Source organism: Emydura macquarii, unplaced genomic scaffold (assembly GCF_026122565.2).
Source record: "Emydura macquarii macquarii isolate MOO-44397 ecotype Brisbane River unplaced genomic scaffold, CSIRO-AGI_Emac_v2 contig_3671, whole genome shotgun sequence".
Taxonomy (NCBI): domain Eukaryota; kingdom Metazoa; phylum Chordata; order Testudines; family Chelidae; genus Emydura; species Emydura macquarii.
The window spans coordinates 11,561,902-11,574,883 of record NW_027133808.1 but is presented as its reverse complement, the minus strand read 5'-3'; the positions used below and the strand labels follow the sequence as shown (position 1 = coordinate 11,574,883).

Here is a 12,982-nt window from a genome sequence, read left to right as displayed (position 1 = left end):
AAAATATGTCCATGACTGTTCTCTGGGAAAACAGATTGAACTCAGGCTCTCAGAATTATGGTGTACTATTTCACTGAAATTTTAGCATTTGCTTTAATTATCTTCATGCAATATCTGTTCTGATAAACATGTTACTGAATCTAATGTGATGGTTAAATCTGCATCTCTGCATTTACCTGTACTGATATATTTGTTTTGTTATTAGTTGACTCTGCTTGTGTATTGTGTATTTGTTAGATGCATCATAAATTAATACAGAAATTTTTTAAAATCCCTTTAGCTCCCTTTTACTGTAAATATATGGTTAGCAGACAGTGAAGTTGCATCATCATCCTGTGGGACTTTCCATCATCCATAGTTGCGTATCCCAATTCTATATCCCCACTTGCTCACAAGCAGTAATTTAAACCTTTAAGTAGTGAGACTGTATTGATAAAATTAAATGTACTACCTATCATATCAAGAGAGGAGCTTCAAAGATTCAGACAGCCAAAATCCATAATAGGTCTTGAAGGTTTATCGTCTGGGCTTTTTTATCCTTAATTGATACTATTTGAATTCTTTTCAAGTATTTTTCCTCTAGTTGTATATTATTTGATAACAGGAACATAAATAATCATCCAGGAACAGTGCAATACCTGTCAAGAAATAGAGAATAAACAGGGAGTTAGCAACAAAAAAGAAACTGTTTACCCATGAAGGACTAAAGCTGTATCTTTGTACCTGGCCATGTTTTGAGTAACTTATAGAGTTAAAATGCTTGTATTCTAGCATTCTAAATCCATCAGAAACCTGAAGAAACTGAGATCAGATAGTAACTTGGCATTGTATGCAATGAAATATCAAGCTGCACTCATCCTCGCCCCTCTCTCTGTCTATACATCCATTCTCATGCTCATTGTCATTATATTTCTCTAAGTGTTACTTGCAATCTTGAAAACTTGTTAGGATAGGACAGTCACTATTAAAAATATATAAACATAAAAGAAGAAGAAACTGTATCTGCATTATACTTCCATTGTACAATTTCTCAAACATAAGCAGAGAGCTTCTTGGGGGTGCGGCAGGGCTCTCATGCCAACCAACTGCCTATTTCTTCATGTGAGGCCTATGAAGGACAGGACCTTACATGGAGATGTAGGAGCTTATACTTTGCCACTGCCCCTTGGAGAAGTGTGTGATACACTGCATGCTTAAAACCCAGATAGGCTACGTCCACACTGGCATGAATATTCACTGGTTGACTGTGTATATGCTCACTCACGTACCCCATACCCATGCTGGATACAGGTATGCGCTGTGTAAACATGTATAGCTATGTCCACACTGACTCTTTGTTATGTGATGTTAGCACTATCATTTCAGGAGTGGTATCCCAGGGTTCTGTACATTACAGGAGACGCTCTAGGAACCACCTTGCTATACACTGTTGTACTGTCTGCTGCCTTCACACATTTGCCAATGGCAATTCTCACTCAGTTCTCCCTCTTTTCAGTGTGATGGTACCAGACAGTCACAAGCATGAAAGTAATTTGCTCTAAATTATGCGGCCCTATCCCAAACCTGAAAAAAATGTCTCATTCATCATACTTAGGACAGAGTATCCACATAACAACCAAGGAAACTATGAAATGTATTAAAAGTGGTATATGGAACATAAAATGAAACATTTTAAAAAGAAAATGCAAATGAAAACACAAGTCTGACTCTGAGCAACATGCAAATGTTAATGTCTCTGAACAACTCAACTTGCCCTTCCCCTCCCCCTCTCCCTGCTACGGGGGGAATGTATGTGGACAAATGTCTGGGGGGACACCTAAGGATGTCTCCTGCAGAGGGTTTGGGGACCCAGGCTTCAGGGACTGCCTTGGGATCATTGTTCCTCTCCTGCACACTCATGGAGGTTCCCCTGAGAGGTCTGTCAGTTGCTGGTTACTCTGGTCTTCTTTGGTGAAAGATAAAGATGGAGTCTCTCTCTCTGTTCCTAATATTGCAAAAGTATTGCCTTTCTTCTCAAAGTTAGGAAGGCCTCCTGGGGATTCACTCTCTTGTGTCTCTCTGAGGTGAAGGTGTCATGTTAATTCTCTGTCACTCAAGTTCAGGCACAGGACAACCTTAGCTAGTTTGCTTGGTAGCTTTGTTTACAGCTATGTAAACTGAGGTAAATCTACAGTTTGTTGTCTGGGAAATCACCTTTATCTAGGCGAACTGTCTTCTTAAATATTCTAGTAATATTATACAGAGGGAATTAATAACTTCACATAATGTTAACACATGTATTTGACAGTGATATGAATAACCAGTGTGCTATTAGTTTTCAAACGATACCTTACAACGCATATTTTGTAGAAATATCAACGAAGAGGATGTGAATACAAAGGTGCTTGGGATCATATCCTCTCCAACAGCAGATTCAAATAATGAAAGCATTAATTTGTGCAACATTCAACAATTTATTGAGATAGCACTTACGGAAAAAGAAATTTGGTTAGTTTTAATAGTTTACATACGGTATAAGCGTACATTGCATGTTTGGCCAAGGCAAAAACATTAATGCTTCTTGTTGAGGTATATATGCCCTATACCTTGCATTGTAGCTGACAGTCATTGCAGGATCCTATCTCTTGTTCTTTGCATTTTCTTCATATCTGCAGGGGAGATATCACAGAACTTAAGACTGAGAAATGGCTCAATTTTGTTTAGCCAAAAACAGTGTCACAGTAGTCAGGGATATCATGGCTGTGGTCAAGGACAGCATCACAAAGGTGAGAGAAAGCATGAAAAAAAAAAGATGCAGAGGCAACTCATGGATATGATCCTAATCCAGAATGCCCTCCTGCAAAACATGTTCCTGCTAGGCCAGCAGATCCTGCAGTCTAATAATTTTGGGACTCAGCCATGTCACATACAACAGGTCAGCCTCTGGACAATGATTGCTACTAGGACCAGCTAAAACTCCTAACCTCTGCATCCTTGTAGTTGTGCTCCTTGTACCATTCATCTCTCAGAATCAGCCTATAGGTCCCAAGAACACTTGCACCTGGGAGTGCAATGCCTATGATAATTCTGAGCTAAGGCACTCAATCCCAATTCCCACACAGACAAGAAGAGTCAGTGGCAAGGTGTACACTTGCTTTTAAATTTATGCACACCTCCCTCTCAAAGAATCATAGAAGATTAGGAGGTTATCTAGTCCAACCCCCTGCTCAAAGCAAGACCAACCCCAATTAAATCATCCCAGCCAGGGCTTTGTCAAGCTGCACCTTAAAAAACCTCAAGGATCGAGATTCTACCACCATTCCAGTGCTTCACCACCCTCCTAGTGAAAAAGTTTTTCCTAATATCCAACCTAGACCTCCCCCACTGCAACTTGAGACCATTGCTCGTAGTTCTGTCATCTTCTACCACTGAAAACAGCCTAGCTTCATCCTCCCTGGAACCCCCTTTCAGGTAGTTAAAGACCACTATCAAATCCCCTCTCATTCTTCTTCTCCCACAAACTGTTGTATTTGAAATTTCTTACTGTTGCTCTTTGAGTTTTGTTTTCACTGTTCCAGTAATTAAAGGTTTGTGCACAGCTGGTTTCTTAAGAAGATTGGTTAATTAAATGTGTTCCAAATACAAAGATATTATTTTTCTACTGGTTTCATTAAAACTTTATTAATGGCTTTTATAGTTCTTTTATAATAAAACCATTTTACAATACATCCATGATGAGTCATCATTGTATTTAGCATGGAAAATCCTTTAAAATAAAGCTGAAATCATTAATAAGGTTTTACAAAAGTACAGAGGGAACATTAAACTTCAACCACTCACACATAATATCCTAGTACTCGCTATGTCTGCATTTCCCATCCCTATCTTGCCATGCACTAGCATGTAATTCTTCTGATCTACTCTGCACTGATTAGGTATCAACTGGAGTATTGTGTCCAGTTCCAGGTGGCACATTTCAGGAAAGACGTGGATGAACTGGAAAGAGTCCAGAGAAGGGCAACAACAATTATTAAAGGTATAGAAAACATGGAAGATTGAAAAAATTGGGTTTGTTTAGTCTGAAGAAGAGAAGACTGAGTGGGGACATAATACTGTTCAAGTACATAAAGAGTTTTACAAGGAAGAGAGAAAAAAATTCTCCTTAAAAGGTTCTACTTAACCTCTGAGGATAGCTGAGGAAGCAATGCGCTTAAATTGCAACAAGGTAGGTTTAGCTTGGACATTAGGAAAAACTTCCTAACTGTCAGGGTAGTTAAGCACTAGAATAAATTGCCTAGGGAAGTTGAAGAATCTCCATTATTAGAGATTTTTAAAAGCAGGTTAGACAAACACTTGTCAGGGATGGTTAGATAATACTTAGTTCTGCATTGAGTGCAGGGGACTGGACTAAAAGACCTCTTGAGGTTCCTTCCAGTGCTACAATTCAATGATTCTACGTTCAGACCTGTGACCCAAAATATGGACAGTAGGGCATCCCTGACAGCATTCCCACATGTGTTCATGTTCTCTGTGGGACACCTTGCTGGCTGCTTGGAAGTTCAAGCAAGACTCTGCACCTAGCCAAAGCACAAAGGGGTATATGAATGTTTAGCATATCTGTCACATAAATACCTTGCAATCCTGGCTACAAAAGCACCATGTGAACACCTGTTCTCACTTTCAGGTGCTATTCTAAATAAGAAGTGGGCAGCATTATCTCCCATAAATGTAAACAAACTTGTTTGTCTTAGCAATTGGCTGAACAAGAAGCAGGACTGAGTGGACTTGTAGGCTCTAGAGATTTACTTTATTTTGTTTCTGGGTGCAGTTATGTAACAAAAATATCTACATTTGTAAGTTGCATTTTCACAATAAAAAGATTGCACTACAGTACTTGTATGAGGTGACTTGAATACGATTTTTGTTTCAATATTCAAATATTTGTAATAAAAAATAATATAAAGTGAGCACTGTATACTTTGTATTCTATGTTGTAACTGAAAACAATATATTTGAAAATTTAGAAAAACATCCAAATATATTTGATACATTTAAATTGGTATTCTATTATTATTATTCTATTATTATTAACAGTTTGATTAAAACTGTAATTAATCATGATTTTTTTAATTGAGTTAACTCAAAACAAATTAATTGCTTGAATTAACTGCAATTAATTGACAGTCCTAATGCAAAGCCATCCATAATTTGAGTATTATCCAGCTTCATGACCCAGTTAGACAGCACCTTATCAATGGCATAGCAGACTTGCATGAGAATAATCCCAACAGTAGATCTCCCCACACCAAATTAGTTGGCTACAGACTGATAACATTCTGGGGTGGCCATTTTCCAGAGCAATGGCAACCCATTCCTCCATTGGTACAGGGCACTGTGTGTTAGTATGTTGTTTTTGTTGGACTCAATACTGCACAGATCTCAGAAAAAGGAGCCCTTCCCATCCTGAAGTTCTCTCACCACTACTGGTCTTCTCAACTCTCCAGAACAATCCAATCTACACTAACTTCCCGGGCCCAGAAACGTTGCTGAACTATGTAGGTGATTCGGGAACCAGTCCTATTATTCCAACAGCTCAGTGCCCTTCTGTTCTTCTTCCCCATGCTGTGACCACTGCAGAGTATCCTCCTGCTGCTGGATAAGCTGTTGGTACTGCTATAGAATATTCTCCTACGCCCACATCATCTGCTTGATGATGTGATGGGCAAATTCCAATGCAGAATCTGTTTGTCTCTGAGTGCTGTAATTATAGCCCAAGCAGTCTGTGTGTATTCACACTCGTCCTCGTAGTGGTGTGGAGCATTGCTGGGTCTAAGCTGACTAAAAGCAATTTGAAAATGCTGCAAGCCAGCCCAGGAAGAAAGTACGGAGCAGAGCCAGCAGAAACATGGGATTTAAAAAAAAAAAAAAAGAAGAATCTGACACGCTTCATACAATTCACAGTGAAAACAATCCTAGGACGCACGCTGTTCAGCAGCAAATCAGAGGACAATGGAATACCCCAGAGAACATTACATCCTAAGTTCACAGCAAATTACTGCCAAGTGTTCATATGATGTGAACAGAAAACAGAACAGACATTCCACACTATTGCTGAGACTCATGTTCAGCCCATCATCAAATGTGTATAAAAAAGGTTTGGATTAGCCCACCTCCTGCCTGTGTAGACACACCCATAGACTAACAAGAATATGGAGGTCACAATACCGAGATATTCATCTAACTAATTCCCTCTCCCAATGCTCTTCCACATGCCAGAGTCAAAATGCTGCATATTTTGTGATATGGTTTGGGGAGGAATGGGAAGGATGCTGCAATTCCCGCCTCTTGTAACAGTGAAAATCATTGGACTTCTACTTAAGGAAATTGATATATTTCCTCTATAACCAGATAGCAAGTACAGAACAGAAAGCAGAAATGAAGCTCCCACAACCATACTACATCAGTGGTCACTCAAAATTTTAAAAAATTGTCCTCATCTACTTCAGGTCATAGCTCTCATTACTACAGTATCTGAGCTCGTCACAGTCTTTCTCGTATTTATCCTCACAATACCCACGTGAAGTAGGGGAATACTATTAACACTGTTTTATGGGGGAGGAATTGAGTCACAGGGAAACTATGGTCCAGATCCTCAAAGGTATTTAGGCACCTAACTCCCATTAAAATCAGTAAGAGTTAGGTTCAATTCCCCATTTCACAGGCCTCATGTGTGACCCTGGGAAAGTCACCTGGGGCCATTTCCCCAGAGGAATCTAGGTCAAACAGGTGCCCATGGAGCAGGGAATTGAATCTACTTCTCCCAGGCCGCCAAAGAACCTTTTCTCTCCTTTCTTCAGTTGGTTAAAACATAATGAGCTAGATTCTCTACTGTGCCGCCTTTGAGCCACCTTCAGACACCCTGGTGTCTGGGCTGCTTTAGAGGCCAAAATGAAGTCAAGGCATGTAACTCACCTTAAACACAAATTTGGTATATTTCACACAATCTTACTTTCAGTTCATTATCTTTTCTTTAAAACAATAGAAATGTAAAGTGTCAAAATTGGAATCACAGAAACATTTGCACAGGTTAAAAAAAGGAATTCCACATAATTGTAAGCTCCCTCTTCTGATTTTTTTTTCTAGGTCTTTGTCACATATTATTAAGACTGGTTTGACACATTTAAGCCACATTTTCAAGCTCTGAGACTTAAAGTTAATTGACGTCAGGTAGAATACTGGGTGATCAGCAGCTACGAATATCAGGGTCTTGGGTTAAGCACCACATGTCTCAGTATCATGAATTGCTGTCCAGAGAACACTAGATATGTTAAAAAACCTGATGATTATTTGAGAACTGTTGTTATAAAAATTTCTCAAACAACTAAGAGTTTAATTATGGTATAAAAAAGTTCTTTTTGTATCTAATTACTCATAAAGAAATAGAGTTTGGCAATAAATGTCTATATCAATGCTTGTGTTATAGGCTTTATACACATAAAATCCTTTGTGCTGTCTAATCATCTAGACTCCTCTGGAGATTTTTAAGGCCTTTCAAGAACATTTCAGTCTGATGCTACTCAAATGTATTTTTGGATGTAGAATGCCAAAAACAAAAAAAGAATTAATGTATTAGAGGAAACTGGCATTTTACTGAAATATCATTTAATTTAGTTCATGTATAACTATCTCCTCGTGTTATCCAAATAAACATTTTTCTCTTGAGCCTGAGCAAATTCCAAGGCCAGAGTGAATGAATGTCTGTGCACCATTTTATTCTCTGAAAACCTCATCCTACTCTTTTAAATCTTCATCTTTGTTGGATGATTTCAATCTTCCTGCAGCTGGTGGGCAGGACATGTGAAGCTTCCTTTGTGACCACCTTCAATGTTCTGCCATGAATCAGCCAGCTAAAATCACCAATCCCATTTACAGAGCATCAAGCATTTCATCTCTATCGGCATGAAAGAGAGTGAGAAGCTCACAGTGATCAGTCCTCAGCACACATCACAACACTCCAATGTATTGCACTGTGACTGGACCAGTCCCTTTAACATCCAAGGAAAGTGTAATTAGAGAAAGTGAAGGAAACTTGTAAAAATTCCTTAGTCATATAAAATATCTAGTCTGTCACCAGTGCCACTTTATTCCCATTTTGTTACTAGAGATGTTCTGCATTTCAGAGTTTTCTTTCTTTTACAACCCACTGGAACTTCTCATTCTATTTGATCATACAGTTAAATCACAATCATATGTTTGTAATACAACATGAAAGTTTTCTGCAGTGGGAGTGATTGTGTAATAGTAATAACACTTAACTTAAATCATTTTCTGAGAGCAGCAGGTGAAGGCATCCCCGAGGATACTAGAGCATATATTATACAGCAGGTTGTCCATAACCAGGAACTCAAGATAAAGATAGAATCCATCTAACTGCTTCTTGAGCAAGAAAAAATAGAAAACAAATTTGGTTCCCACTTGCATCCTGAGGAAAGGGGAAGGGGAAAAATAATCTTGGATTTCATATAAAGAATAGAAACTTCCTTGAGTCCAAGTGCATAGGACAGAATTTTTCTGGTGTACTTTGTCTACTATTCTGTTCTAACCAGGTTCCTATAGCACATCCATAGCCCAAAACACCTTTCAGCAATGCATAAAAATGGACACAACTAACAATTGTGATGAGAAGTTCCTTCTCTTTTCCTCTCCCCATGGGAATTTATAAATTGAGTTTTTGTTTGTTTTTTTATGATGCATGTGCTATTTGCTTTTATTAGTGAAATCTTGATGTTCTTGCAATATTCTGTGGGGACTCAGTGTAGTGAGTGAGGACAGGTATGTTATTTGAGATGGACCTTTTCTAAAAAAAAAAAATTCAGCCTGATCTGGCATGGAAAATTTCAGTCCAAATGACTAAAATTTGTTAAAGTGATAAGGACATTAAAACAGGGTCTCATAATTAGTGACCCTACCTGCCACACCTATAAATCAACTGTGCTACACTCTTGAGTTCAAACCAGCATTGTACCATTACAGGAGTTTCTCTTTTTTATTTACTGTTTTGAGTATGTAAACTACTCTAAGGGGCAGTGATAGCATTTACGAGATCCAGGATATGTACAACCATTCTCAAATACAGGCAAGATCTGATCATCAGGAGGATAAATATACCAGTTAGGAGGAATTTACCTTAAGGGGAATCATTTTATTGGGAACAGTAATGAAATTTGTTGCTGGAGACAAAGGAATTTTATAATGCAGCATTTCCTCTATAAATATAGTTCAATTAAAGGGAAAGATTCTTTGCAGCTGCTTTGGTACCATATCTCTCATATTAGTTTCTGTAAGTAACTATTGGCCCGAAGATTGCATTTGAACAGTTCATTGCGAGTACTTGAGCTCTGTAAGCTAGTTTTTAATTGGACCCATAGGTCACATGGCATGTTTTCTGTCTCTGATTGAAGGCAGATCACTCTTAGAATGTAACGCCCTGATTCAGCAAAGTCATAATGCAAGTGCTTAACTTTAATCACTGTGAGTAGCCCCAATGATTTCAGTGAGATTTGATACTTGCACCCGGTCAACTTAATTATGTAAGTCTTTGCAGGATCAAGGTTTAAATATTCACATTTAAAATTCACTGTCTACAAATATTTTCCTATATTAGCTTAATGTTACTGAAACATTCCTGACAGTAAATGTGTTCACCAGAACATTTGTGGAAAACACACAAAAAGATGTATGGGGAAAAGGGGTGTCTATAGCAAGGAAGAACACAGCTGAAAGAAGTTAATTTAAAAATGTAAATGAATATTCACACAACAATTTTCCATTGTATTTTCCCAGCTTTACATAGCATGTGCTCAGAACAGGATTTGCTCCATTATTGTGAAGTATTATTATTTTAGTTGCCTTTAATGTTTAACACCCTTACATGCATTTTAGTATCATCAGTTACTGGCATTATGGTCTATATTTGTTTAAATAACCAACTTGACCTCGGAATCATTGCTCCTATTAGTATTTCCTACAAACTGTTTTTATTGCATCCATAGTGAGTGAGTTATAGTTTCATTACACAACTGCATGAGTCTCTTACCTATTTTTTTTAAAAATGAGCAATAAGAACCATAATACACACAGCAGCATTAGTAACCAGGTGCTTTAAGTGGGATGCCACAAATTATCACATTATGATAACTTCTTTGCAGGATCAACTAGGAGGAGAACATAGGACTGGAATGAGACAAAATGCATCAAATAACCTTTATAATTGGTTAAAATGACAAGAAAAATTATGCAAAACACAAGACAATATCTTAAATCAGTTTTATAGGTAAAATATGCTTTAAATTGTTCCCTAATTTGCAATTCTCTTTTTAAAGAAGACTTTTATAGCTATCTAACCAGATCCTTAGGTAAGAAATAAACCCACTATTCATTATGGTAGTCCTTGGGTAGAAAATAAAGTCTGTATTTATTGTACAAATTAGACAAATCATGGTCTTCAACATTACAAAACATAGTTGCTCATGTCAACAGAGAGTACAAAATAGTCCTTTGTTTTAGGTGTATATGTGTTTGATCTCCTTGGTGGATTATTAGTCCAAGGTTTTACAGAAGAAGTGTATTTTGAAGAAATGAGAATGAAGAGAATGCGGCTATTTAGAGCAGCAGGGGAATGAAGACATTTTAAGTGTAGGGTTAAGATGTGGAATTATAAGTAGAAGAATGATATAATGTGGCTGTTCAGAAAGCAGACATGACAGAAGCATAGGCAGTTGTAGAGGACATTAAATACCAATTGATTAACAAAATATATATTGTGAAATAAAACTATGGCACAAGTATATTTCCATTTCATACTTTATATATTTTCATACTTTATGTTTTGAAAACAAATGAGGATTAAAATTGTATATATTTCCACATTGTATCGTTCAGAGGTTTGTTCCTATTAAATATAAACTACATGGACATCTACAAATGAGAATTCAACAGTCACATACAGACAAAACTATTTTTTTCTTAGTGAACTTGAAGGATAAATCAGGATTTTATTAATGATTCAGAGGCAAGTTACTATATACCATTCTCCTTTTATTGCTTCAGAGGAGCAGCAGAAAATAATTACCTTTGAAAGAAATGCTATGAGGTGGGTGAAATCTCCTTATGAGTTGATTGAAAACTTTGTTCAAACTGAAGTGTGAATGAATCCTCCATTTTAAGATTGCTGTAAGAGACAGTTAAGGAGCCACACCTGAAAGGTCTAATAGTCTGGCCAGAATCTAGCAGCATGTGGGTGGGAAGTTCAACTGGGTATTGTGACTGTGGGTGTGTGGATGTGAGAGACCACACAGAAAGTGAGAACTGATAACAACAGAGAGAGGAAGAATCAAGAAAGCCAAGCAGGAATGTGGAAGCAAGCAGGAAGCCAAGCACAATGTGACTCTGGAAAAAGCTAGAAAGGAGGCTTTTGGGTCTATTGGCTAGAGTGGCTTGTTAGCTGTTAGGTAAGAAACTGTTCCCGTTATTCTTGGTTCCTCATGTTGTCAGAGACACAGGACTTTGTACATTCCTTGTAATTAAGCAAGATTTCATCATTAAAAATTCATCAATTTCTGCTTCCAACTGGAACATCCCTAGAGCTTCAAACTTTGACTAGTATATTGGGTTGAAAACGGCCAACAAGACTTTGATTAGTATTATGGACTGTCTAAGATATCAGTTCTCAGAAATACAAGTGTCTTTTCTCCCAGACTATATAGTCTCCCATCTCCTAACCCTCCTCTCTTTCTTTGCTGAAGCCTTGAATTGATTCTGAACTGAAATCTTGTCAGAGTCCTTTGCCCCAGAAAAGCTAGGAGCACAAACAATTTTTCCATCCAGAACCAATTCAAGGCTGCAGTAAAGGAGAAGAGCATAAAAATATGATCAACTATATAGCCTGGGACAAAAGACAGATGACTGATACCTAGGGGCCATCCACCATGCTACTCAGTCAAAATCTTTTTTTCCCCCTCCTCCTTTTTTTATGGTAATTGTTTTCCGCTGCAGCTTTAGAGCAATGAAAGAAAAATGGCATAGAGCAACTGCTATTAAAATTCCTTAACCTAAAAGCTTGTATTTACACCTAATAGGCACGGTGGGGAGAATATGATAACTTGCATCCATGCCCTTATTTAGATGCTACATTTTCTAGAAAATCTTATGTCCACACTGGAGGCTTGTTGTATGGTATTTAAAGCTTGGTTCCATATTAATCTAGGTCCAAAGTTTGCTAAAAGTTTATTATATAATTTCTTGAAGACTGAGTAATCAAAACATACCATATTTTAAAACCTCCTCCATCATAGCCTCTCTAGTGCACGGCTTGTTCATAGCTGCTCCTTTAATGAAGTGTCCTCTTGCATATGGAAATATCAGTTCCTCCCTGTTGCATATGTCTACTTCAGCCATCCAGCTACACTGGGAGTGGATACTGAATGCTGGGAGCATAAAACTGATATTAGGAGGTGCAGATACCCCCCAGTTTAGTGGCTGAGTCCTGGATCCCTGGTCTTTGATCCTGCTTGGGGTTGTTTGATCCTGAAAGGGGTTGAGCACTCTGGCCCTAATCCCACAAAATATTTAGGGCTAGATTTCACGTTAGGTACCTAAATCCCAGAATCAGGCCTTAGTGGAATTCATAAAACCCCTGCTTGGCTGCCCCTGAAACCGTAAGTGCCTCAATTGCTCAGAACCTAAATTTTTGCAGTAAAAGTTCATTAAACGCCTATGTTTCTGCGTCTGAGCATATGTATTACAGCCTTATACCAGACTTGCAAACTCTTGTGGGACCCAATCTGGTAAGTGTTCTCAGAGCGCATGTTTGCGATCTCACCCCTATATATGAGTTTACACAAAATGACGGGGGGCAGAAATGGAGGAAGAGAAGGACAACATCCCTCATAACTGTTGGCAGAGGGGTAGGGTACTCAGCTGGGATGTGGGAGATTCCCTCATT

At 38.1% G+C, this 12,982-nt stretch overlaps 1 long non-coding RNA gene across 1 annotated transcript; it reads right to left on the bottom strand.

Moving 5' to 3' along the window:
- Positions 1–435: 435 nt before the first annotated feature.
- Positions 436–11,207, bottom strand: LOC137145922 (uncharacterized). Its single transcript, XR_010917799.1, has 3 exons — positions 11,111–11,207; positions 2,586–2,648; positions 436–638 (listed from the first exon to the last, which is right to left on the bottom strand). It is a non-coding gene; the product is annotated as an uncharacterized lncRNA (long non-coding RNA).
- Positions 11,208–12,982: the final 1,775 nt, after the last annotated feature.